This window comes from Porites lutea, chromosome 13 (assembly GCF_958299795.1).
Source record: "Porites lutea chromosome 13, jaPorLute2.1, whole genome shotgun sequence".
Classification (NCBI taxonomy): domain Eukaryota; kingdom Metazoa; phylum Cnidaria; class Anthozoa; order Scleractinia; family Poritidae; genus Porites; species Porites lutea.
The window spans coordinates 17,773,401-17,798,811 of record NC_133213.1 but is presented as its reverse complement, the minus strand read 5'-3'; the positions used below and the strand labels follow the sequence as shown (position 1 = coordinate 17,798,811).

Below are 25,411 nucleotides of genomic sequence, written 5' to 3'. Positions count from 1 at the left end.
TTTCTCAGGGACGTTTTCCAATTCACACAGACTCAACCCTCCCTCACCCACGTTGGACGCGTGTATCGACTATCCTGAATTTTTACCGACTTTTAACTTTGTATAGGGTGGGGTGCGGGGGGGGGGGGGGGGGGGAGAACTGCAAGAAGATTTTAAAAAGGATGGCACTGTTTTAAGAGGCAACCGAGAAATGACAGAAAAATAAGAATATTGCAGTACTGTCTCAAGGACTTTTGTCCAGGATGGTAGAAAGATTTAGAGTTATGTTTACAGCAAATGTGAAATTCATACCTTGTGACCAAGTTTTCCCTTAACTTTGTTGTGCAATTTACTGTTTACTACTTCTACCACAAACAGTAGCTTCACATTAGTTATGTCTTGTTTTTAGCTGCACGTTTTCAATTTTGAGAAATTCTCAACTTGAATCTGACATTTTCTGTTTCCTGACAATGCCACTCTCAATCTCTCTTAAGTACTGTCTTGCTAGAACACAGTTTGAAATTTTGCTAGCAAATCAATAGTCTCTTACTTAGTGTAGCTGTTTAGGAGCTGTGATCCTGAAGCACTCATCAGTTTTGCCATCTTGGCCATGAAGTCAGCATGTTCATCCTAAAAGTGTTGATTCAAATGACAAATTAAACAAAAAATACACTCACCCATTCACCCCTGGGAATATGGAGGAAACCACGTATTGAAGCTACAATATAGTCTTGGATAAAAATGTTACGTTTAGACATGAATAATCATGTACATGTACCTCTTGTGGTTCAAGGATACTGCTTTTCTCCAGAACACTCAGAAGAGATTCCACCAGTTCTTTCTTTGCCAGTGGCTCCATTCCCTTCATGATAATCTCATGTATGCAATCACAAGCGCTCTCCCGAAGAACTTCAACTGACATGTACCGGAGAAAGATACTGCAAAGACACGTTATCAATAATAATTTGTAAGCAGGACACAAAATCAAAGGTTGTGCTAATAGTAAAATCCTCTTTTTACAGTTTTCAGCAATGAGAAATGATGCTTTTCCATATTATTAGCTGCCAGTTGACTTAACCACTGACAGGCTACTTGCAAAAACTGACTTAATGAGAATTGAAAGGAAACAACAGCACAGAGCAAAGGAAACATTTTTACCATCAATCAGCGTCAAACACCAAATGACAACGTGACAACAAAAAGTAACATTGCGAAAAATGAAATAATCAGCATTTCATGAGCGTGGGACAAAGAAAAAATCTGAGTCCCTGACAGGATTCAAACCTATGACTTCCCAAACACTGGGCGGATGCTCTATCCACTTGACCTACCCAGAACTCATGGAGAGGGAGGCCATAAATAAATATTATACTACAGGGTGTACGTTCAAACTTTACCATCTTTCATTCTTTCACCAAAAGTACCATTGTTTTCTAACCCTAAAAATATTATTCCGCATAGTCCAAGTCAGTGCACAGTCTGCATTAATTTTACTCTGCCGTTTTTACAATGAACATTACCTGATAAACCTGTCATTTGCAATTAGGCCAATATCGATCCATTCAATATATGCTCCAATAATGTCCAGGCAAAGGCACGTTATTGATGACACACTGTTAATTTTTCATATGTTTTCTACATACAAAACATAACAAAAAGACCAGTCAGCGAAACCTCAACCTCATTGTTGTACCAAAATACAAGATTCCCACCTACCAGATTCTGAAACCAAGAGTCAACGAGCTTTGTGACGCACGTATCCCTGATGTGATCTTTAATTTTCGTGTTCCTCTCTGCTTCCTGTTCATGGAAGAAAAATTTCATTCAGCTTCTAAACTGATTGATCAGTAAATGGTTTTAAAAACTTGTACAAGTAAAACCAACAGAAACTCCACAAAAGTTGACAGTCTTAAATCAAGTCTTTGAGTCTTTACACAAGTTTCAAGATGTGACAAACAAGATTCTAGAAGCAGTGTTCTAACTCCAAAGGATTTTGATTTTCATAAGGAACAATTTCACACATGTAGAGCGTAGCCCTTTGCACAGCATGTTTAGATTCATATTAGCACCGACAACTTCATGTGTGTGGCATGGTGGACTTTGTCACAACAAAAACAACTTGAATGACAAACTTTAACAAGCTTTTATATTAGGCAAATAAAAAATTTAGGTACAGTCCAAATCTGCTCTACAGACACCCACTAAAATGGGTTCAGCTTCAGTGGCTGCAAGCTGCTCGTATGAGATGTTAGGTAGTACAATATTACATAGAATTGAATAGGTTATCAATTTCTGTTTGATTTTACCCCTCTCTGTTGGAGATATATTTTCACCAATGGAAATTGAAGCATTACAGTTTTTAAAACAATTCACAAAATTAACCTGTTGACTCCTTATCACATCTCTATCAACCACTTCCTCATCAATTGCCTTCAAAATCCTAAGGTACATATCCACAGCTAATGCTCCATATTGCAAGCACTGGAGAAGGTCTGAGAAAAACAGCGGCCACTACAGAGTAAAGAGAAATGTAACATGAAGTTAAACAAAATTTAAAGCGGCTAATAACAAGAAGCATCGTCGCATGCTGTTGGTCACCGGTCAGTGTGGTGGCTCAAGTGCAGTCACCCTTGCTAACATCAGCTCCATGTGCTTAGTACAATGCTTTCAAGGCAGTTACTCATTTTGTTCAGCCTTTGGATTGTGCCTTTCCCCCAACCCTTCCCTCCCTTTAACTTTTCTCTGATAAATGATTGTGACAGGTGCCTGGTTCCATTGGTGTGGGGAGTAATGGCTGCAAGGTGTGAGTTTACCAGCCATGAGTGCGTATATAACAGTGTCTAACTGTCAAGTTACAATTTAGGGTATCAGTATTCACACTCATTACATGACTCAGTTTTTTCCTCTCGTAACAAACAGTGCAACAGTGTTTCCCTCCCTCCCACCAAAGTGTGTGTTAGTTTGACAGCAGTGTATTGGGTTTAGGAATGATTTCCTACTTTTCCTTTGTTTTTCGAAAACTTTTTGTGATGGTTGTGCTGTTGCATTGTTGCGTAGCAGACAAATGGCATTCAGTGTGTGAGAAGTTATGACTTTTAACAGTAACACTTGAAATAACAATAAATGAGCTAACCTTCTCAGGATAATCACAGACAAAGATCAAGCTAAAGACTTGGGCTGCCTTGTTCTTCTAGAAATTCTTGTTATCTGACTCGGTACAACACTGAAAAGTTACAACAAGGGTCAATGAACAGTGAAAACATTAAAATAAGCAATTATACAAAATAGTTATTTAATTCAGTTAAACCACCCATAAATGACTACTGTTTGAGCTTACGTGCAAGGTAGACGAATAATGACCAGGTGTGAAATAGCAGAACTTTTATTGCTAGACAGTGTCTCAAATCTTGACCAATAGATACAGTTGTACCATAAGCTACCTAGTCTTATCACAATAAAAGTCTAGCCATGAATAGGACCTTGAAAACAGGGACCAGTCTGCACAATGCTAAGAAAAAATATGATGACAAACATTATGACAAATTAGTACTTAGGTTCCAGCCATGAACATCTTTTCTTTGTATCTTAAAATTAGCGTGCTTTCATTCATGAAAAATACAACTCATGAGTATACATTGCAGCAGGCTACCTTAGCCTACCCCTCCTGGCGCTTCATGTTCCATTAACTGCATTTACCATCCAGTACATGTAAATGTCTTATAAACCACCCATAAATGACCACCCAAAAGGCAAAGACCTATTGGTCACTTCCGGGAGGTGGTTGATCACAAGAATCCAACCACAGGGGTCTGTTGTAAGAAGAGGTCCAGTCACATGTATTATATAGAAGATAATCTGTTTAATGCAATATCTGAGTTGCAATATATGTAATCCCATGTTGTTCTTCTAATACTCTAAGTAGCATCGTATATACAGCAAACATAAGATCAAACCAAGTGTCAAAAGGTCACTTACAAGAGGTGAAAAACAAAAAAACTAATAATAATTAAACCAAGAGCCGCGAAAAGTGGTCATGGTAACTTACAGAAGGTGATCCATATAAGGAGAGGTTCCACAATGAGGCTTTGAATAGGAAAACTTTGGTGTTTTGGACAGGTGGTTGATTATGGTAGGTGGTTGCAAATTGAGGACCTTTGACTGTATAAGAAGAAAGACTTTCTTCTTATAGTGTTGTCAACCAGGGCTGTGCTTTAGCAGAGCCCAGTGGCCCCTGAAGCTTAACTTTTCGTCATGGGTGACTAGAAAATCTTATTTTTTTCATACAAATGATATGCTGGGCACCCTAGATTTTACAGTTTCAGATCACCCAGGGCTCCCTTTAATTTTCGTTAGAGCACAGCCTTGTCAACGTTGGATCCATTCCGTGGGATTGCAGGGGTCTTTGAGGGTTGAATGCTAATCCAGACCTATTATTTCTTGCCTTTCTTAGCTCCACACATAAATAAGATACAGGTAAGGGTTTCCACAAAGGCAGACAATGGTAAAGTGTATATTCACATCACTCAAGTGTTTTAGGTGTTGCAGGGCTCAAAGTTAGCGACTAACTGGTCGCATATGCGGCTGGATTTTTGGTTGTGCGCCTAAAAATTCATGTGTAATATTGCACCTGTGCGCCGTAAAACCCAAAGCACAGTGTGACTGACTTACTTCCGACTATACTTACGAACTCGAACTAGAAAGACGGTGTATGTTTAATTGGTCTTTTCTCCCAATGGATTCTATGAACTCGAATGTTCTTTTTCGTTTCGATGTTTTACTCCATCCCAGACTCTTTTGTTTTGTAATAAACACTGCAGACAAACGCAAATATATGCTACGAACGAAACACATCCTTTTTGCGCAATGGACAATCATGTTGATTGTTCAGTTTTAACGACAATCAAAACAAAAACAGTTCGGATTAAGAGCCTTTTCTCTAGGCTTTTGTACATTATGCTAGCATTTTTTCGGGCATTTTAGTGAGGCAAAAGCATTGAGCATTATTCGAGCATTTTAGTGGCATTTTTCCCGGAAAATTAATTTTCCCCAGAAAATAAAATAGAAATTAACTTTTTTTAGGAGCCCATGCCCCATGAGCTCCCGCTTTTTTAAACAAAATGAAGACTAAAACTCAAAATTCCCAAAAAACCTAATACAGCTGGTTTTTTTGCCTGCGTTATGAACTTGTACACGTTGTCGTTGTTACTTGCAACACTTGTACGTTTTTGTAAGTGTAAACTTTGAAATTAATTTTAAAAAAAACGTTTGAATAATGAGCATTATCCAAGCATTTTAGTGACTTTTTTGGGGACACCGAGCATTTTAGTGGGAAAAATGGAGCATTAAGGCGGAGCATTTTAGTAGGGAAGCAAAAGCATAAAGTGCAAAAGCCTACTTTTTTCCAGGTAAGAAAGTTTTTTAAGTCGTATTCCAGTTACATGTAAGTCATTGCGCATTTAACAAATTCATTAAAGATTAATTTTCATTCTCGTTCGACACACTCATTGTTGTCAGTTTTGAATTGTTTTTCAAGTGTAAGTTTTCTTTAGTCACAACGGTACTCTCAAAAGGAGAAATTAGTATAAAAAATCACAACGGTATTGCTGCGTAGCAAATCAGCTGTGTTTTATCAATCACAGGACTGAATAAAAGTAAAAGTAACAAACTGAAGATGACAAATAAACGTGGCACTGTTAAGCTTTTTGATTTTTGAATGAAAGGAAGATTAATGTTAAAATGGATGCCACATTATGATAATCATGTAAAATTTATTATTGATCATTATAGTTAGAAATTAGCAATGTTTAATTTTACCTTGTTTTTATGTGATGCTCTAATACTTGAAAGCAAAAGAACTTGACACTTTCATCACTAAAACAACAACAAAAAAGACCAATATGCAGCCACTAGAGGTGAAAGGGTTATATCATTGGCAGCTTATGGGAGCTTACTCAGCTACAACATTACAGTTTGGCACCCACTGATAAATGTCAAATGTGAAAAGTGGGGTACCCATAAAGCCATTTTCGGTCTCTTTATGAACTTTAGAGTGACTGACAATTCTCACACTTTCCAGAAACAATGCAGAAACAATACAAACCGGTACGTTACCATTATTTTAAGTGTTGGAATCAATTTTAAAGGGTTTAAATTACATGTGCTAAATTGGATTAAATTTAGACAGATAGACTGAAGTATTGTTAGTTACGTGAAGTTTTATTCTTAAATTATTTTGTGGTATTCCTAGCAAGAACAATAATCAGGAAAAGGATATACACAGGCGATTTCTTGATTGACACTCTCACTATGTCATTTATCATGATCGTTAATTATCAATGAGTGGATTTCTGTAATGAATAAATACTGGGATACCAAATAAATACCGTTTGATACAGTTGCTCTCATGATGCTGTAATTCAGGCACAAGCATAAAATTCAAGTGGTGTTTTGAAGTGTAACTGGCAGGTATGTGAAAAAAAACTGATATAAGCTGAAAGAAGAGCTGTCTATTTAAGAGGAGTGTACTGTCCAGAGTCTTAACTGTATCAACTGGGTATTTATCTACATAGGTAAAAACACACACAGTTTTTCAAATAATTAACTTTTTCAATAACTGCAACACACTTCATGACATGTCTAGCTACATAGCTGATTAGCCTGTGTAGCTGGCAAGACAAGCAGGTTATTGCTGTTGTTTTTGATGTTGGAGCCACAAGAAGATTGGGAGCATTCAGCAAGTCAAATTGAAATCCCACTTGCCCAAATTCTTGTTTTCATCCCAGCCCTGGCTTGTTTGTAGGATGTTGATGTCTTGCCGTTTTGCAGGTACAGTGAAACCCCACCATAAAAACTTTATGACAATTTGTCAGGGCTCGAAATTGCGAGTGATAAGGTCGCCAATGCAACTAACATGTTCTCCTTGGCGACTAAAAGTTTTGGCTTAGTAACCAAAGTGGCAACCAAATTTCTCTATGCTTTAGATTTAAATTAAAAGAGTAAAGTTAAAACAAACATTTGATATTATCTTGCTTTGCTTTCATCATAAAAAAAGGTGCCAAATTGCATAAACAAAGCCAGTTTATTTCCAAATTTATACTGACTTCTCTCGATGATATTTTCAAATATGATGGATCGCACCATACTATACGAGCTTCTCAAAGGTCGTGAAAAATAAGTCAAATTTTGCAGGATTTTTAGGGACAAATTCCCAGAAAAATTGGCCAATTTCCTGGGAATTTTCGGGGCAAACTTTGCCTTAAAACAATTGGTAAAAAACGGCTAATTTTGTGGTTATTTTCAGGGAAAATTCACTAGAAATCGATCGGCTGATCAGACCAGCATTTTTAACGTTTTTCAAACAAAGGTCATCATTTGCTCTTTCAACAACAATACGCTCCAGAAATGAACCACTGGCAAAGCCTATAACGTCATGGCTAGTGCCCAGTTTTTTGCAACATAATCTATGCCTAGTTTTGGGACGTTGTTTGCATGTTTTAGAGACAAAGTTTCAAGATAAATTTGCTGAGATAAATTTCAAATATGTTGTACAGACACGTATCTCAAAAGATTTCTAACAAATTTTGCGGTATTTTGCGTCCTTTTGTGAATTCCACAGATTTACCTGAATTTCACAGCTTCGCATCCGCGTGAAATATTACAAGCCCTGAGCTGCGTCATTTATGTTATAAAAACTGGAGACTAAAAATTTGCATCTGGCGACTATATTTCTCCAGTTGTTTGCCAAAAGGCGACCTGATGATTTTTTTAAATTCGAGCCCTGCATGTCTAGTTACATTAGCCTGTGTAGCTGGCAAGATAAGCAGTCTGTTTGCTGTTGTTTTTAGGTGTCGGGGCCGCAAGAAGAGTGGGAGCATTCAGCAAGTCAAATTGAAATCCCCCTTGCCTTAATTGTTCATTTCCCGCCAGCCCTAGCTTGTTTGCAGGATTTTGATGGAACCCTGCTATAACGAAGTGCCATGGTACCAAAAAAATTGTTGGTTACAGGCTGTATAGTGGGTCTTCGCTATAGCGAAGCAAAGCAGGCCAAGAGGTAGTCTGGGGAGGAGAAAGGGTAGAGCCTGGAGAAATGCGTTGATGCCACCAATCCACCCTCGCTCATCTGTTAAAATCTTTTCCCCGAATTGCATGAGCATGATATTGAAAGAGCGTGATACTGTCCACAGCACCGCAAATCTGTCAACATGAAGACATTTGACACCAGAATGATATCACAGAATGGCAGCATCAAAGGCATGTCCCTAGGTTCTGCTGCCCTCCAGGCCACCACTTTTTCCTTTTTGAACCTGTTCTTTGCCCTTTTCCCCCACTGCGAAGCTGGTTCCAGACTATCCAAATTTGGTCAATAAGAAATAGAGAAAATATTTTGAAGGAAAGACAATGTACTATATAGTTGCATATGAATTATGAATGATAACATAAAATCAATATAAATATATATCAAACAATGCATCTTTTTAATCAAGTTCTGAAATAATGCTCAATGAGGTCCAAAACGTTAACGACTTAATACCACAGTAAAACAATTAACTTTAATATCAAATTTCAATTACCTGTAAAGATTTCGAATTAGGGCATCACCACATAGCTTCTAGCCGTCTGGGGAATTCTTTAGCAGTTCAAAATATTGCAGGGCCTATCATTATTGGCCAAAAAAATTAATGAGAATAATGTATATAATCAGAAACTCATATGGGTTTCTGATATAATCTATGTACGGTATATAATGTTCGAACGCTAACAGAACTGTTCAAGAGAAAAATAGTTAGCAAGAAACTCACCCCTGCCTGTGATGTCGCATTTGCGGCCGCCTGAAGCCCTTGTAGCAAATTATCGGCCATGAAAACGCTTCCAAAAAATGGTGGTCATCGACTTCACATTGCACATGGAGCTAAAAGAGACGCGATTTTCTCCTCGCCGGAGTGAAAAAAGGTAGTGTTTACGAGGTCAAGAGCATTAATGATTTAATAAAATTGCCATAGGGTTTCAAATAGGCGAAAAAACAACTGAGAATTTACATTTTCACTAATATTCGTATCACAATACGAACGTTCCTACAACTTCCAACTTTCCACATGCAGGACCACGTTGCATCATTTTGACCTTCATCTGGTAGGAGCAAGGTATGAGTACCGAAGATGCTCCTTTTTCTCATGCCCAGGCTACATGGGCGCATGCTGGAGAAGACTGAGAAAATTATAAAAGTGTTTATAGTTCTTTTGTTTTTTCGACTTTGCATATTTTGTTATACAATCAACTCTCTCTAAGACGGACACCTTTGGGACCGGCACTAAGTGTCCGTCTTATAGAGAGTCAAGTAAAGGGAGTAAAGAAAGGCAGGGACCAACTCTAATTGTCCGTTTTACAGAGGTGTCCGTGAAGAGCAAGTTGACTGTATTCTTGTGTCTTCTTAGAATTTTATCTTATCAGGAGTAGGCTTTGGCAAGAGAGAATGAGATATTCTCTCCTGGCTTTGATAGATTGTGCTCGCAAACTGTAGCACTTATATTACAGGTAGCTTAGCCCAAGATCGAAATATGAGTATCGGCGAGCATCGGCATTGTTGCGTAACATTCGAAAAATAAGGGGTGTATGGGGAAAAAACCCATCATTTCTGTAACCTACGAAAATGAAAGGATTTCAATAAAAAACAGCTTACCTTACATAAAATGTGTGTTATATCTCTCCTGTGTGGTTTATGGACCGATTTATGACCGCCGTATGAGTTGTACAGTAAACGGTTTTCTCTCTATATATAAACCTTATATATATTGATCTTGATAACTTCTCAGGCTAGGTTTGAAAACAGGTATGGATTTTAGAGGCCAGGTATGAAACCGGTGTGAAAAATGACATTTTTTTGGCCTAAAATAGGGTTAGGATTTGGAGAACTGGGTGCGGCATACCCCCACCAAGAATTCCAACTGAGTACCTCTCGGGCTTTTTTTCGTCTAGAAGCTCGAAACTCAAGACAGCATAATTCATTGTCTGGCAGCTTTTATACAAAAACTCAATCAATATCGAAAACCAGCACGCGGACGTTTTCGTTATCGTATAAACCGAGCTTTTTATGCGGATGCGTAGAATCCTGAGGAAAAAGTCCTGGGTCACTTCGTGTAAGACCCACTGCAGGTCCCAGTGACAATAAGCAAACAAAAAAATGATTTTGCAACTTAAATTTGGCTGTAGCACTGACTTCGGGACAATTGTGCGCTGCAAAACTAGCCAAAAGTGAAAATATGCTAGCAGTGCTTTAGTTCGGTAAAAAAAATATGAAAATCAAGGGCATTCTAGTAATGGTGAATTGCCAAAAATTATGCTAGTTTATAATCCGTAAAAGCCTAAGAGCCCCGGCGCGATATCTGCTGAAGGAGCAAATCATGAAAAACTATTAGCCTGACAGGTGTTTTCTTTCTTTTTTTTTTCAACGAAAGGGCGACCCAGAGGTACATTGATCGCCGCCACCCGTCAACTTCTCCCTTTGAATCATTTTTTGACTCCCCCCAACTCCCTGTAAGTTCTAGGAACAGGGCTGAATGGAAAGAAAACTACTTAGAAAAAATTTCGAAAAGTTTGGATTACTTCACGAGGTTGTCCTGTTTGTTTGGGAACTTCTGGAAATGCTGATCCATTCACTATGATATTTCGAGTTAAATCTTGTGGCTACGATGTTCGGCTGGGTTGTATGTGGTGTGTAAATGAATCTTAAACCATCCGAAAGGTTTCCATCAAGAATGGGACTTAGCTCATTATTTTAATGCCTTAAGAAGTCCTAAGAATAAACGAGAAATGAAAAGAACTTGCGGGAAAATTTTCTTTAAACGGTTACTCAATCATACTTCAAATTGGCCGATAATTGTGAGACGTTTCTACGTCCATTTTTTTAATGTCATTCTGTGGGAGGGTAATGTCGAACTTAAGATTAACTGGTGTATTATGATCATGAAAAAATCAACACAAGGATCGTCAATTATGCGATCGACAGTTTTGCATTTATGTCAACTTTAAATTCGCATAGGCTTGACGCCCTTGGTAAAGTGACGGAAGGGTTTTCGCAGAGCCGTCACTTCTCTTTAGCACCGGGATCAAACCACTAACTGGTACAGGAGTAGATTAAACAGGACTAAACTTGGTTCCAACAGCGTTTATTCTTCAGCGGATGAAATGACAATAACTCAGATAGGAAAAGGCGAAAATAATCGAAAAACAATAAAAACTAGCCTATCGGTACTTACATATCATTCTTCTACAACCATTGAAGACAAAAGAATATATAGACAGAAATCACTTAGAGTTAAATGAAAACTAAAAAAACTCTATTTTACCTGAAATCTTTTGTTAACTGTTGTTATGTTAGAAAGTAGAAGTACGTACAGTACTGAAATAAAGACCTTGTAGCCAGGTCAGCAAAACAGCCTTTATGTACAAAGTATTACAATATGAATGAAAATGCAAGTTCAGCGAGCGGCTGTGTCAATAGAAAGAAGAGTAGACTAACTGCAAACCAGTTTTCACCTTAAACAAAAACCGATCTATTAAAAAAAGACAGTAAAACCTTTCATATTCAAAATTCACCTGTTGCTCAATTTGACTAACAACTTAATGAAATAGTTAACGTTGTTCTAAAATAGACAGCTAAATTGCAATTAAAACAAGGTGCACCTGTACAAAAGGCGTATGAATAGATCTCGTCCGGTTGTAAAATTACGATATACAGATACACTGAAGTTAAATAACCATTATCCAGAAACTAATTATCCTTTTGAAAGTCATCATTGAAGTAAAATGTTTATAATTGAAAAGAGAACGAGGAATTAGTTTTGTTTGTTAAGGAACACTGTTGGTTTTTCTACAATTATTACGTAGCGGACTCAAAGCAAATTAAAGGACAATAAAATGGCACGAGCCTTTTGCGGAGCTAAACATCTTTATGCAAATTCAGTATGAATTACTTAAAACAACGTCAAAGATATGAAATTCGAGGCAAACAAAGAATTCATGGAAAATCTCTCCTTACATTGCCTTCGAGCTTCGACAATCTTTTCACATCTGGTTCTCTCCTTCATGATTACAATACTCAATTTGCTCAGAATCTTCGACCCCATATCAAGTCTCGCACAACCTTAAAAGAAATAAAATATCTTGGCAATGCACACACTTTTGGAACTCTCCAAGTTCAAACGTCGATCATTTCATGTACCAAACCGAATACCTCTTTAGGTCGCCCCAAATGATAAGTCATTCGACGGCTGATTCAGATGTCGAACTTAAATTAGTCGGACTCAATTCATTTCCATGATGTTCGATGGTCTAAAACGCAAGTGAAATAAATTTTAGTAATTTATGCATTAGGTTCGGCATATGAGAAGTTCGACGTTTGAACTGGACCTAAGCAAACATTTGACTTCCATGACATGGTCTAGCTAATTTTAAATTTTCCCTTAAATGTGAACTTTTGTCGCAAAATTTATTTATTATTAAATTTATTAATAATAATCCAACTAAATCTCCTTATCATTTCTAAATGATTGTATATGATTCAACTTCCTCCTATTTTTAAAAGTAATTTTGCATTGTTTGTAACTGATGTTGATTCTATTCCTTTTTCCTGTATCTTAGCAATCTGTTGTTGATTTTATTAAATCGCGTCGTTCCTCTTTTTTAAGTCTAGCATTCTCGCCCCCAGAGCCTCCTGGGGGCCTGAGAACGAGAACCAGGAGGCTCTGGGGACACAGGATTTGAAGTCCTAGATTTTAGGACCTTCGGTCATTTCTGATTTTCTACAAGAGCGTCCTGGTTTTCGTGCTCAGGCCCCTAGGAGGCTCCGGGGACGAGAATGTAAGTCTACTTAAACTAACCTAGGAGAAGCCTGGACCCTACTTAAGCACCAGGCTTCCATTTCAGGCTTCCCCGTCCCCGTCTGGGGACACAGGATTTGAAGTTGAAGTCCTAGATTTTAGGACCTTCGGTCATTTCTGATTTTCTACAAGAGCGTCCTGGTTAATTTTCGTGTTCAGGCCTCTAGGAGGCTCTGGGGACGAGAATGTAAGTGTACTTAAACTAATCTAAGAGGAGCCTGGACCCTACCTAAGCCCCAGGCTTCCAGTTCAGGCTTCCGTCGCCATCTTTTCCTGTACATTTATCTAAATTCTACAGCCTGTAATGTGACAAAAACAAACAAATCAAAACAAGAAGCATCATTTTCTTTCTCTTCAAGATAAAGAGTTGCCATCCTTGCGAGGAACGCTCTACCACGTAACTGTGATGAAAATTAAACTGTCTTCGACTTCAGATAACTAGGAACTGCTTTACTGCATTCCTCATCATACCTATACAACAAAAACAGCCAGGAGAAATGTTAGCAAGCTTCAGAAGAATAGTGATTTCAGCCAGCAAAGTAAATCAGTTAATATTTTGGCACCTAATTAAATAATTCCTCTCCCCACCCCCCCCCCCCCCCCTCAAACGTCCTTGAAATAAATAAGTCCCAGGGGAAATTAATATAGGATTTACGATACTTTCCTGACTTTCAACTGGTAAAAATATTAAATCTTATAATCAACCATCCACCAAAAATGCCAAAGTGTTTCCGTTCAGAGCACCATAACTGAAGCCGGTGACTCTCCTAGGCGATCACCTTCCGTAAGCGACAGGAAATTTTGGGTGGTCGCATACGTCAGGTTCGACTATAAGTTACAATCATTCGGAAAGAACTCAAACAGGATCACCGTCACTTTAAAATGTAAAGAAATTACGAAATCTGAAATATATATTTTGTAATGTTTAACTGCCAAACAAAGTTTCCTTTCTTACTGTCAACTTGACCTGTGATAAACAGATCGACGCTACACGTGGCATCGGTTGAGTTCGTTGCCCGATAAGAGAAAAAAAATAATTGCTAGTTAAAATGACGATTGCAAATGCAGGGATTATGATCCCAGGATTAAATATATTCCAAAATACCTTGCTATTTAATTGATTCCTCCAAACTCCAGCGTTACGTCATCACCAATGAGAACAAAAGGCGCCCAGTACCTCACTGCACTAAAGTCGTCAGATTCTCTCATAGATTTCATGGCTTTATTCAGGGCCTCACTGGCACTTCGTCCATGGACTAGTTCTTGGTAGAAAACTTTCATGAACTCCATAGTAGCTTCGTCGTCGATCGCCCACAGGGACACCAGAACAGCACGAGCACCAGCACCCAAAAAAGCACGTGCGATGCCGACCACACCCTCAGATTTGACTTCTCCCCGAGCACTATGACAACAACTAAGTACAACAAGTCTTGCCCTTATCTGTGCATCTAAAACATCTCTCATAGTTAAGAGATAGTCCTCCCTAGCTGGATTTACGGATGAACGCGTTGTGTTAGGGGCCAAGGCAATTTCTCCTGTTCCCATTTCACCGTGAGCAGCAATATGCACCAAAGCAACAGAGGAGATACGTCTCAAAACTTCATCTTTTGTTGCCTGCATTCCAACGAGAGGTACAGCTTGAAGTATTTTCCCAATCATCTGCACTTCCCTCTTGGCCCAAATTAACTGATCAAGTGGCTTTCCTTCATAAACCACCTCCTGTACCCACGGATCGCCGACAAGAAGAGCGCCAGTCTTGCTATGCCAATCTGCTGGACAATTTTGGATTAACCGCAGACTAGAAAGTGAGGGAAGCAGACGAATTCTAAACGTTTCGCAGAGGTACTTTGATTTTAAGTCCATGAAAGCAGCATAAGGCGCCAAACAGAGAGGTCCTTGTGGAACAATCACAACCTCATCGCCCTGTAGTAAGTCTCTTACAGGGTCTATAACAACGTTATAAAATGTTTGCAATGACTTTGTCTCAAAATATGAAGGATGAGACTTTGGCTTACTCGATCTTTCTTCTGCTAACTTCTTATCGCTTGGGTTACTTAATGAACGATCTTCACAATTAACATCAGCTCTTACACCCATTTCTTTATGTGTAGCCTCCAATAGAGACTGAAAATAGGTTGTGACGGAGATACCGATCTCAGTTCTTCTAGTTTTGATTTCTTTTCCTTTCTCGTTCACCCAGAGAAATATTTCTCCCGCGTTGATACCAATGAATGCTGTATTTAGTGGCAAGTAACAAGCAAAATCACTTGGTCTTGCAGAAAGTGTTCCTATTTCTGGGTGTAACCCTTTAAGGCCATACTTGAACTCCAGAAGATCGTTTAAGGCTTGTCCACGTCCTTGATCAGCAGTTAAAAGTGCCTCAATGACTTGACCTTCCTTAAACTGCAGCTTCCACAGCCTCAAATTAATTAGATCATACCTACTTTTAAGGGTAATCTTCCATTCGTCTTTAGATATGAGATTTCTCCTAATGCGGTCGATGGCTATAATACTGTTGTTATAACACTGAATGGCTTTCTGGAAATCTCCAAGACTGTCATAGGCGATGCCAAGGTTACCGTACGCTTTTCCTTCTCCTGCCCTGTCTCCCACTTCTTTCGAAATTTTGAGGAGTCGTTCATAGTACTCTATGGCTTTCTGGAAATCTCCAAGACTGTGATAGGCGTTTCCAAGACAACCGTACGTTACTCCTTCTCCTGCCCTGTCTCCCACTTTTTTCAAAATTTTGAGGTGTCGTTCATGGTACTCTATGGCTTTCTGGAAATCTCCAAGACTGCGATAGGCGTTGGCAAGACTACCGTACGCTTTTCCTTCTTCTTCCCTGTCTCCCACTTCTTTCAAAATTTTGAGGTCTCGTTCATGGTACTCTATGGCTTTCTGGAAATCTCCAAGACTGTCATAGGCGATGCCAAGATTAAAGTATGCCTTTCCTTCTGATGCCCTGTCTCCCACTTCTTTCGAAATTTTGAGGTGTCGTTCATGGTACTCTATGGCTTTCTGGAAATCTCCAAGACTGTCATAGGCGATGCCAAGATTAAAGTACGCCTTTCCTTCTGATGCGCTGTCTCCCACTTCTTTCGAAATTTTGAGGTCTCGTTCATGGTATTCTATGGCTTTCTGGAAATCTCCAAGACTGCGATAGGCGTTGCCAAGACTACCGTACGCATTTCCTTCTCCTGCCCTGTCTCCCACTTCTTTCGAAATTTTGAGGTGTCGTTCATGGTACTCTATGGCTTTCTGGAAATTTCCAAGACTGCTATAGGCGCTGCCAAGACTACCGTACGCTTTTCCTTCTCCTGCCCTGTCTCCCACTTCTTTCGAAATTTTGAGGACTCGTTCAAGGTACTCTATGGCTTTCGGGAAATCTCCAAGACTGCGATAGGCGTTGCTAAAATTACCGTACGCTCCTCCTTCTCCTGCCCTGTCTCCCACTTCTTTCGAAATTTTGAGGTGTCGTTCATGGTACTCTATGGCTTTCTGGAAATCTCCAAGACTGTCATAGGCGATGCCAAGACTACCGTACGCTCCTCCTTCTCCTGCCCTGTCTCCCACTTCTTTCGAAATTTTGAGGTGTCGTTCATGGTACTCTATGGCTTTCTGGAAATCTCCAAGACTGTCATAGGCGATGCCAAGACTACCGTACGCTTTTCCTTCTCCTGCCCTGTCTCCCACTTCTTTCGAAATTTTGAGGACTCGTTCAAGGTACTCTATGGCTTTCTGGAAATCTTCAAGACTGTAATAGGCGTTGCCAAGATTACAGTACACTGCTCTTTCTTCTGCCCTGTCTCCCACTTCTTTCAAAATTTTGAGGTGTCGTTTATGGTACTCTATGGCTTTCCGGAAATCTCCAAGCCTGTAATAGGCGTTGCCAAGGTTACCGCACGCTCCTCCTTCTCCTGCCCTGTCTCCCTCCTCTTTGAAAATTTTGAGGGTTCGTTCATGGTACTCTATGGCTTTCTGGAAATTTCCAAGACTGTCATAGACGATGCCAAGATTACCGTACGCTCCTCCTTCTCCTGCCCTGTCTCCGACTTCTTTCGAAATTTTGAGGCGTCGTTCATAATACTCTATGGCTTTCTGGAAATCTCCAAGCCTGTAATAGGCGATGCCAAGATAACAGCACGCTTCTCCTTCTCCTGCCCTGTCTCCCACTTCTTTCGAAATTTTGAGGTGTCGTTCATGGTACTCTATTGCTTTCCGGAAATCTCCCAGACTGGAATAGGCGATGCCTAGGGCGTCGCCAATATTACCATTAATAGCTATGGTTGTCATTTTTTTTTTGCTGGCTTTGCTATTTCAGCTCAGCCACATATTGTGGTTTCTTTTTTCTGCTGATACCATCTCTCTTTACGTACGATAACGAAGAGGGTCTGAAAAGTAAAATTAAAAGCTGGAGTAAAAGCTTATTTATTAGCTCCTTTACTATTCGTTTTTGTCTATCACAGTCGCATTTGATTTGCATTAAAAAGGGATCCTTCTACGTGTTTTTCATCGTTGTATAATATGACTTGATGGACTGGGGTCTTCTCTAACAAAGTTAAATATTAACATTCGCTTGGTGATAATGATCGAAATTAAAAACAACAACAACAACAGAGAAACCGACTTACCATTGTTTAAACATGGTGTATATATAGATGATATTATATGGCCGCGCGGAGCGCGAACGAGTGAAATATTTTTTTCAACACGAGAAGAAAAATTTCGTATCTCCAAGCGACCATGTAATGTTCTATTTATTATATAAACACCAATGAAACACCAACCATTTTACTTAAATAGTTTTTTGGTCTCAAGGGTGCGGTTTATTATGAAGCTATAGCAACGATGACATTTTCACATGTGAAGATAACATGTTATTTTCACATGTGAAGATATCAAGTTTTCGCGCGAAAGCTCACTTGGTATTTCATTGGTGTTTATATGATAAAAATTGTCGATCTACTCATTATACAGTCATCTACCTTCCACTGAAAAAATAAATTTGTTGTCAACAAACTACAAACCGGGCCAGCGGAAACATTTCAGAAAACTCAAATTTGGGAAAGTGAACTTATTTCTAAGGGTTAACATTCCTGGGTAGCGGAATACAAGTGTAAAGAAAACCTATTTCTTTACCACCAAAACACTGAGAAAGTTACAGGTATTTTAAGCTTGTGGGTTTTCAAAAAACTGTAATAGTTCCACAACTGGTTCCAGCTCAAGTCCAACTCGGTGTAAAAACCTGAGGAGTTTTCCATTTTTCCCTTTTATTTTTTTAAGTAGATCTATAAGTAGGATGAGCATGATCGTCGAGGGTTGACGTTGTACTAAAAATAACTGTTGCATTGACATTGACTGACGCGCGGTAATCATCTGCAGAGTCAAAGTGAGTTGTATTACGTCAGTTGATGGTACAGTCGAACCTCCATGTGGGACCACCTCTCATAAGAGACCGCCAATCCAAAACTCATGCACCAAAACTTTCCCAGTCAAAGCCTTACAGTTGGAACCTCTAGTAAACGACCACCTCTTATAAACGACCGCGAACACTTTTTGGGCCGGAAAGTTTAATGATTTTCCATTGTTTTTAAGCTCTAGTAAGCGACCAAACTCTACCACTTGATGCATTCTCTGATCCCTAGTTTGCTGTGTGCACTATGCTACTTAGAATATACGGCATGTACGAAGAACTTTAGAAACAACATTGAACTCAGTATACATGGCGTAACTAAGAAATTGCATACGACTAGTAATAGTTGACACTACAGCTGCCCCCGCTCTATATATAGTATTCTTGCTCCTTGTGTAGCTCTTTGAAATGATACCGATTCATAATGAAGATGTTCACACATATTCCATACAATAGGTGAGATAAATACAGGAAATAAACGCAAGGTTCCATGCACAGTTTCGGTTCGATTTACACAGCTTTGATCAAAACATTCTCAGTTTCAAGAATAGTTTATTCTAAACCATAAGAAAAGATTTAATTGGAAGTTTAATTTTTCGCTATTTCTATTTCACTTTTTACATTTACTTCATTTTATTTGCCGGAAAGTAAGCCTTAGAAGGACGTTTGATCAATTCACGCTCGCGCATTCTAGTCTTATTTTAAACTTTATAGCGGAAGGACACCTGCGAGCAGGGAATAAGTCAGCACAGAATTTAATGGTCGGCGAATTTCTGTAATCGTCCATCGTTCTGCTATTGATAAGCTAGCCGTTGAATCATTCGCTCGTCTTGCTTGTTTTGGGCCGAGTCTTATTCCGGTCAAAGAGAGAGAAACAGTGTCTGGCAAGGTTCAGCTGAAGGTTTCCAATCAAAGATTTGTGAACTCGTGTTTGGCAAACTAACTTAGTGTTAAAATATACACTGTTCTACGCATCTTATAACTTCATCTGCGCTTAACGAGTGTCTTTTGGTCCACTGAACGTTCATAACAACTGGTCCACAAAATGTCACTGATAACACGTAACGCAAAAGAGTATCGAAGTGTGACTGCACAATTAATGTCACAAAATCTACCTATTGTAAGCTGTTCCTTCGGGATTTTTTGTGTTTTACGTTATCCTAACCATTTCGTACAATAGAAACGTCATCATTACCTACCGATTCCTCGCGACCCCTGTTCAAGCTAATCGCGATTTTTTCTATATTGACTGTATGACTGTATATTTCAACTGTAAGTACTTTCCTTAATATACGCGCGAGTTACTAGAGTACTAATAGTCGCGTGCCTGCGAGGGCAATAAATTATCTTCCATAAAGTAGATGTGCCTAAAGAGAGATGTGCATAAAGTAGACCTCTTCTCGGAAGAGGCCCCCTGTGGTTCGATTCTTGTAAGCGACCACTAAGTCTTTGCATTTTGGGTGGTCGCTTACAGTAGGTTTGACTGTATTAAACTCTGGTTATTGATCTGATTGGATAATTTCGCGATGTTATTGGTCATCTGTCAGTTAAGTAGTGATTTTATTATTGGCTATGAAGACTCGTAATGTCATTGGACAGTTGACTTTCCATCCGTCTATATTGTCACAGTTAAACAGTCGTTTATGTTAGTCAAATTGTCGGTTGTCCAGTCATTCTCTCGTAATTAGTTTTGCTTGAGTCCGTCAATAAAGTCGTTTGTACGGTGCCGGCAACTGTTGACTACGATTCAATGACGTTTGTTCTCAGTTAGTAAACCAGATTTCTAAAGTGGGTCGTTGATAGTAGTCTGAGAATACGTTATACATGTCGCAGAGTCCCAGTCGATTTGATGTTTCGTCTGTAATAGTGATCAGCAATGTGACTGTTGACGTCACGATTTCTCGTCGCTCGTTTGCGTTCGGTCAGTCGCGTGCTAAGGTTTCTGCCGGTTTCACCAATGTAAGTAGCCTGACAGCTGCAGCATTTGATCTTTAATACTGCTCCCTGTCTGTCCTCCTGTTTGTCTTTGTCCTTGACATTAGAGTGTGCAACACGTATATTGTAAGGTTGTAGTATACTCGCGATAGTTTCAGAGGTGCCTCTGATGTACGGTATAGTCGACGACTATATCGTACATCAGAGGCACCTCTGAAACTATGGCACGTATACTATACAAAAAAGAGTGATAAATAGTTTGAATAAAGCGATTTTAAAAATCATCCACGTTTCTTTGTCCGGAAATAAGACCACTTGTCCGGAAATGGGTAGCCCGCGAACAGCAGACGTATTTCCGGTCGTCGCTTCTCTCCCGGAAATACGGCGTTCGTAGGCTAGGAAATGGGGCAAGTAAAATTAGTTTTTGACGGCACTAATTTCATTTACGTCATTATCAGCAGCATGAAGCAGAACAACTGACGAATTATTAATCTGGCGCATGCTCAACGGAAATCCCAAGCAGCTTGCTGCAGAGGTTTGTCACGGTGCGTTTTAAAACAAACCAACTACGCGACACACAAGCCACGCAAATGACTACGTAAACGCTAAAAGCCATGAAAGAGAGAAATCTCTGCTCGCGGGGTAGTAACAGTAAGGTGAAAACATAATCACTGAAATAGAAAATCAGATTACATGTAGCAATGTCATTAAGGATGCAGTTCATGAGAATGATTAAAGTGATCATGACTTATGATTATTGAATATGCAAGCGTTCCGCATTATCAAGCACTGAATCCGTGTAAAAAGTGCAAATTTTTTAGCGCCTATGCAAGTGTTTAAAGAAATAAAATACTCATGCAAGAGTGAATTTGTATGAAATCTCCACAAACAAGGTGATCCGTTTCTCCATTGGTCTCCATTCTAAACATGCATGAGCTTGTTGAGACAGTGCCAGAGCCATAGGTTTTGAAATTCCCAGACTGACAGTCAATGCACACTTTCCCTGTAATACATGAATTTATCGTGAATGTAAAGTGCAGAATGGATTGATTCTATGGGAAACCCTATGTAATTATCTGCTTGCATTTCTTTTAATTTCTTGAAACAATCTTCTTCTGCCAATGGAACAGTTAAGTTTTACCCGACTCATACTGAAATTCCCTGACTTGTTATAATATACACGGCAGAAGCAAAGATTGAAAATCATTTGATACGTTAGCGAAGCGTAATGAACCAGTTTAATATTGAAGTCGATTGGCCAAATTCACTCGTCCACTCACTCCATAGCTCGCGTGCTCTAAACCTTACCGTGGACAGGTTTCAGACAAATGATACGCTGGTTTATTCTCACGGACTTTCAACAACTGCAGTCTGCGGGCAGTCTCTCTTTTTCTTCAGTTTTCGGGAGGGGAGTGCACGCGCGCACGAGCGGCGAAGCCGCGAGAAACGGGAAAAACGAGGGCGGTAGCCCGAGTTCTCCCGTCTCGTACCTTCAGTTACGCGCGTGGTCATTTGAGTGTTTCGCGCGTGTTTCTCGACGGACTAAGAAAAAAGAGAGACTGCTCGTAGTCCAATGCAATTGTACCAAATTTTTTACCTTAAAACAGTAAACTGATCCTTACGGCAGCAAGAGTGATAGAAAAAATAAAGCAAGAAAACAGCACAAAAACAAAGTGTTGAATTATATTGTAATACAATTGTAGCTTGATACACACACTTGTTTTCATCCATGTGTCGTGTTGCGTTACATGCACAGTTATTTGACACTGTTAATGGCAAATATCAAAAATCGAAAGAAACTGCAACTGATTCAAACTATTTGAAATGTCATACTTTACTCGCAGCACTTCACTTTCCGTTGGAAACTACTAGTTGTTCTTGAAAGCATGCAGAATACAAAAGAGTGGTACTGGAGAAAACAATTTCGGCTATGGAAAGTGATATTTCGGTCCGACCGACCGAAATTACCAGACCGGTCGAAGTGGCCTTCAAAGCTGGTCCCGAATATTCCGGTCGGACCGAAACCGAAATGGTTCGTTCCATTTGATGTACCAACCAAAATTTTTGGGCAGGGGGGGCTTAATAGAGAAGGGGGGTTTATTTAATTTAGAAACGACGATGGTATAAAGCATAAGACGCTGTGGGAGCGTACATTTGGGCGTCGATGTACAAGGCGTGTGTGAAGTTTTTTTTATGTGTATTAGGGATGTGTGAGTAGTGCAGTAGCGTTGTATATTTTAGGGGTTTGTTGAGACGCGTGAAGTGGAAGGCGTGGAGTTATATAGGACGTGAATTGGTAAGAGAATGGCTGTAGTTTGGTAAGCGAAACTTGTTTCTCGTAGAATTTAATATGAAGTAACAAAAAAATAATTATTTTGAGAGCAAAAGTGATTTTAGGTATTGCATTGAGGTAGAAGTGCTAATTTAGTTATGAAGGGATAGTGTAGTTACAGTGTGTTGAGATGAAGTGGTGCTTGTGAAAAGTCTTATCAATAGTCGAAAACATACTTGTACATATTTGAAACGTGTCTAGGCCTTCTGTTTAGGATTGTTTTTCGCTTATTTTTTGACGTTTGTGTAGAGAGAACAAGGATAAGGCCAAAAGTTCATTTAATATAAAGAAGGTGGTATGAAGATGTTGTGTGTGTGTTTTTGTGTGGGGTGGGGGCTGAAATTTTGTGTGTGTGCTAGGGGGCTTTAAAAAATCGGTGAGGTCAAGGGGAGGGCGTAAAATCTGAGGCCAGGCTGGCTCGCTTTGCAGAGATCCCGGCACCTTAGTTTAACGTAACAAAAATCAACTCCGCCATTATACGAAAACCTAGCCAGTCTGGTTAACTGTGATCCCACTATTGTGATGCTGGGATCTCGGGCGGGCTTTCATAGAGAGGGTGGGGGGGCGGGCTTATTAACTTTCTTCCACTTAAAAGAGGGGGGGGGTTAATAGTGGATTTACGGTATTCACATACCCTATCCCAGAGTAAACTGCTTCAAAAACCTACACAGACGACAGTTATCTCTCACATAAGGAGAAAGCGATTTTTTTCCTCTGCCGGTCTTCTTTCTCGGAGTGAGTTCGGTGATCGCTGACATAACACGGGTTTTTGCGATAAGAGAATCGTGTTTCAGGGGAGGCCAGCCAGGCCTGTTATGAATCAACTTTGATTTCCGAAACGTTCTTTTTTAGCCAATAGTATTTACCTTCGACTGGGCGAAGTACAAATAGCTACAAATGAAAATTTATGAGAGATCTTTGCAAGCTCTCCTTTCCTCGGCCAGCAAGTACGAGTAGCAAGTGGCCGCAATGTCGTAAATTATCATATTCTTTGGTCTAGAAACATCACCTTATTTTAAAACGAACACGCAACGGGGGCAGCATTACTGGTCCACGATCAGTCGTCACCTCCTATCTCGGACTGTCTTCATCATATTCTTAAAATAAAGCCAAACTTAGTGCGTCAAGTCCTTGATGGAAGCTTAATAGAGTTGACAACAATGGAAAAACTATTGTTGGAACGGCAGAAAGGTGGCCGCGATCGCTTAATAGAGGTGGCCGCTCAATAGAGGTATAATTTCCCATTTTTTTCTACAACTTTTTCTAGCCTGTTCACAGACCCTCCATTTTCTCTTCAAAGTCCGTCGAGCGCGCGTGATAAAAAGTATAGCCTGTGCACAGACCCCCCTCCCCCCCCCCACCCTCAGTAAAAACTCGGTGAGGGGGCCCGATCTCCGATTTTTTCTGAGGGAAGGGGCCTTTCTGTACACAGGCTATAAAAAATATAAACCTCAGGGGATTTATTGACCCCTAGCGCAAGGGGGTAGGAGTGGGGGAAGAAGAAAATAGACGGACGTTCTTTATTTTTCTTTCTCGCGCTCCGCGCTTGTCGACGTTTTTGAAAAGAACGAAAAGAAAAATAGAACAACGTCTGTATACAGGCTTTATTAGAGGTGGCCACTCAATAGAGGTTTAAGTTCCCATTCTTTTCTAAAATTATTTCGGGACTTTGATTATTGGCGCTTAATGGAGGTTCAACGATATACAGAATAGGATGATAACCATGTATGCACGAGTAATTTGCGAGTCAGACGTGAGAAATTGTCACCTGAATTGTCCTTGATGCGCGAGATTGATGTCTTTAGTCCGCAGGCATGAGACTCACGCACAATGCGTGAGAGGTGGCAGGTATTCAACCAAATAATATATAATGCATTTGTAACGTAAAGGAACCTTGGAATTTAAGTGCAACTTCAGCCTATGAAATGCGTACCTCAGTTACAAATTCCCAGAAAGTCTTGATACTTCGCTTGATTGTCACCACCAAAGGATCTATGAGCAAATCATATTTTGTAAGACATGCCGTTAAGTATAAAGTCACTTGCATTTTCCTTCACAAATAACAGGCACTTGTACAAAACTTACATGAAGCAACAATCAACCCCTCTACCAAGCAAATGTTGAACCTATGGGATTTTCCCTTCCTTTATATTTAAGCTTTCTGTTTCACTTTGATCAACTGAATTACGTCAACAAAAGTGACGTAAGTGCTTCCAGAAATAGCTCCCAAAAAGCAGCCATCCAGGAAAATTTGGAAACTAATGAAGTATTCGAGAGAACACATTAAATCTAATATTCTGTTATTAATATTTCTCTGAATAAAATAACAAAAACGTCACAAAAAGATGTTATAACAGATGCTGTAGACTGATGGCATCTTCCACTGAGGAAGTAGGTCTGAGACTTCCTGTTTTTCTCCGAACCCCTGACGGATATGATTCGTGATGATTGAGTGACCTTCTAACGAGGCTCAGTCACTTTGTGTATCATTTGAAGTCAAATGGAATTTCAATTGACGTCGCAGATGTACTGTCATATGTCCTACCCTTGGGACTTGCTTGACAACCGGACTGGTGACAAATTTAACTCGTAATATTGCGAAAGATAGTTTTTCCTCAAACTCCTCCCAACTTTATATATCCGCTAAAATTTTATCAAGGTGATATGAATTCATTACAAGAGATTGAGGCAGTTTGTCGTTTTTAATCCTCCACTAATAACATGGTATCAAATTACCCACCCCTCCCTCCCCTCCTTCCTTCCAATCCCTTACTCCTTTAGACAAATTCTCGCTTTCCGTGCTCATCAGTAAACAAACAGCTCGGAGTTTTTCTCCCGGCCCCCAGGGTGGGAACTCATTGATGGTTCTGTTTTATC

The 25,411-nt window shown here is 39.6% G+C and overlaps 1 long non-coding RNA gene and 1 pseudogene across 1 annotated transcript; both read right to left on the bottom strand.

Annotated features, from left to right (window-relative positions):
- LOC140922484 (uncharacterized) overlaps nucleotides 1–17,147 on the bottom strand; it is a 41,684-nt pseudogene extending 24,537 nt beyond the window's left edge.
- LOC140923191 (uncharacterized) lies at nucleotides 1,579–9,029 on the bottom strand. Its single transcript, XR_012164137.1, has 7 exons — nucleotides 8,778–9,029; nucleotides 8,550–8,632; nucleotides 5,794–5,850; nucleotides 3,113–3,202; nucleotides 2,362–2,490; nucleotides 1,696–1,779; nucleotides 1,579–1,614 (listed from the first exon to the last, which is right to left on the bottom strand). It is a non-coding gene; the product is annotated as an uncharacterized lncRNA (long non-coding RNA).
- Nucleotides 17,148–25,411: the final 8,264 nt, after the last annotated feature.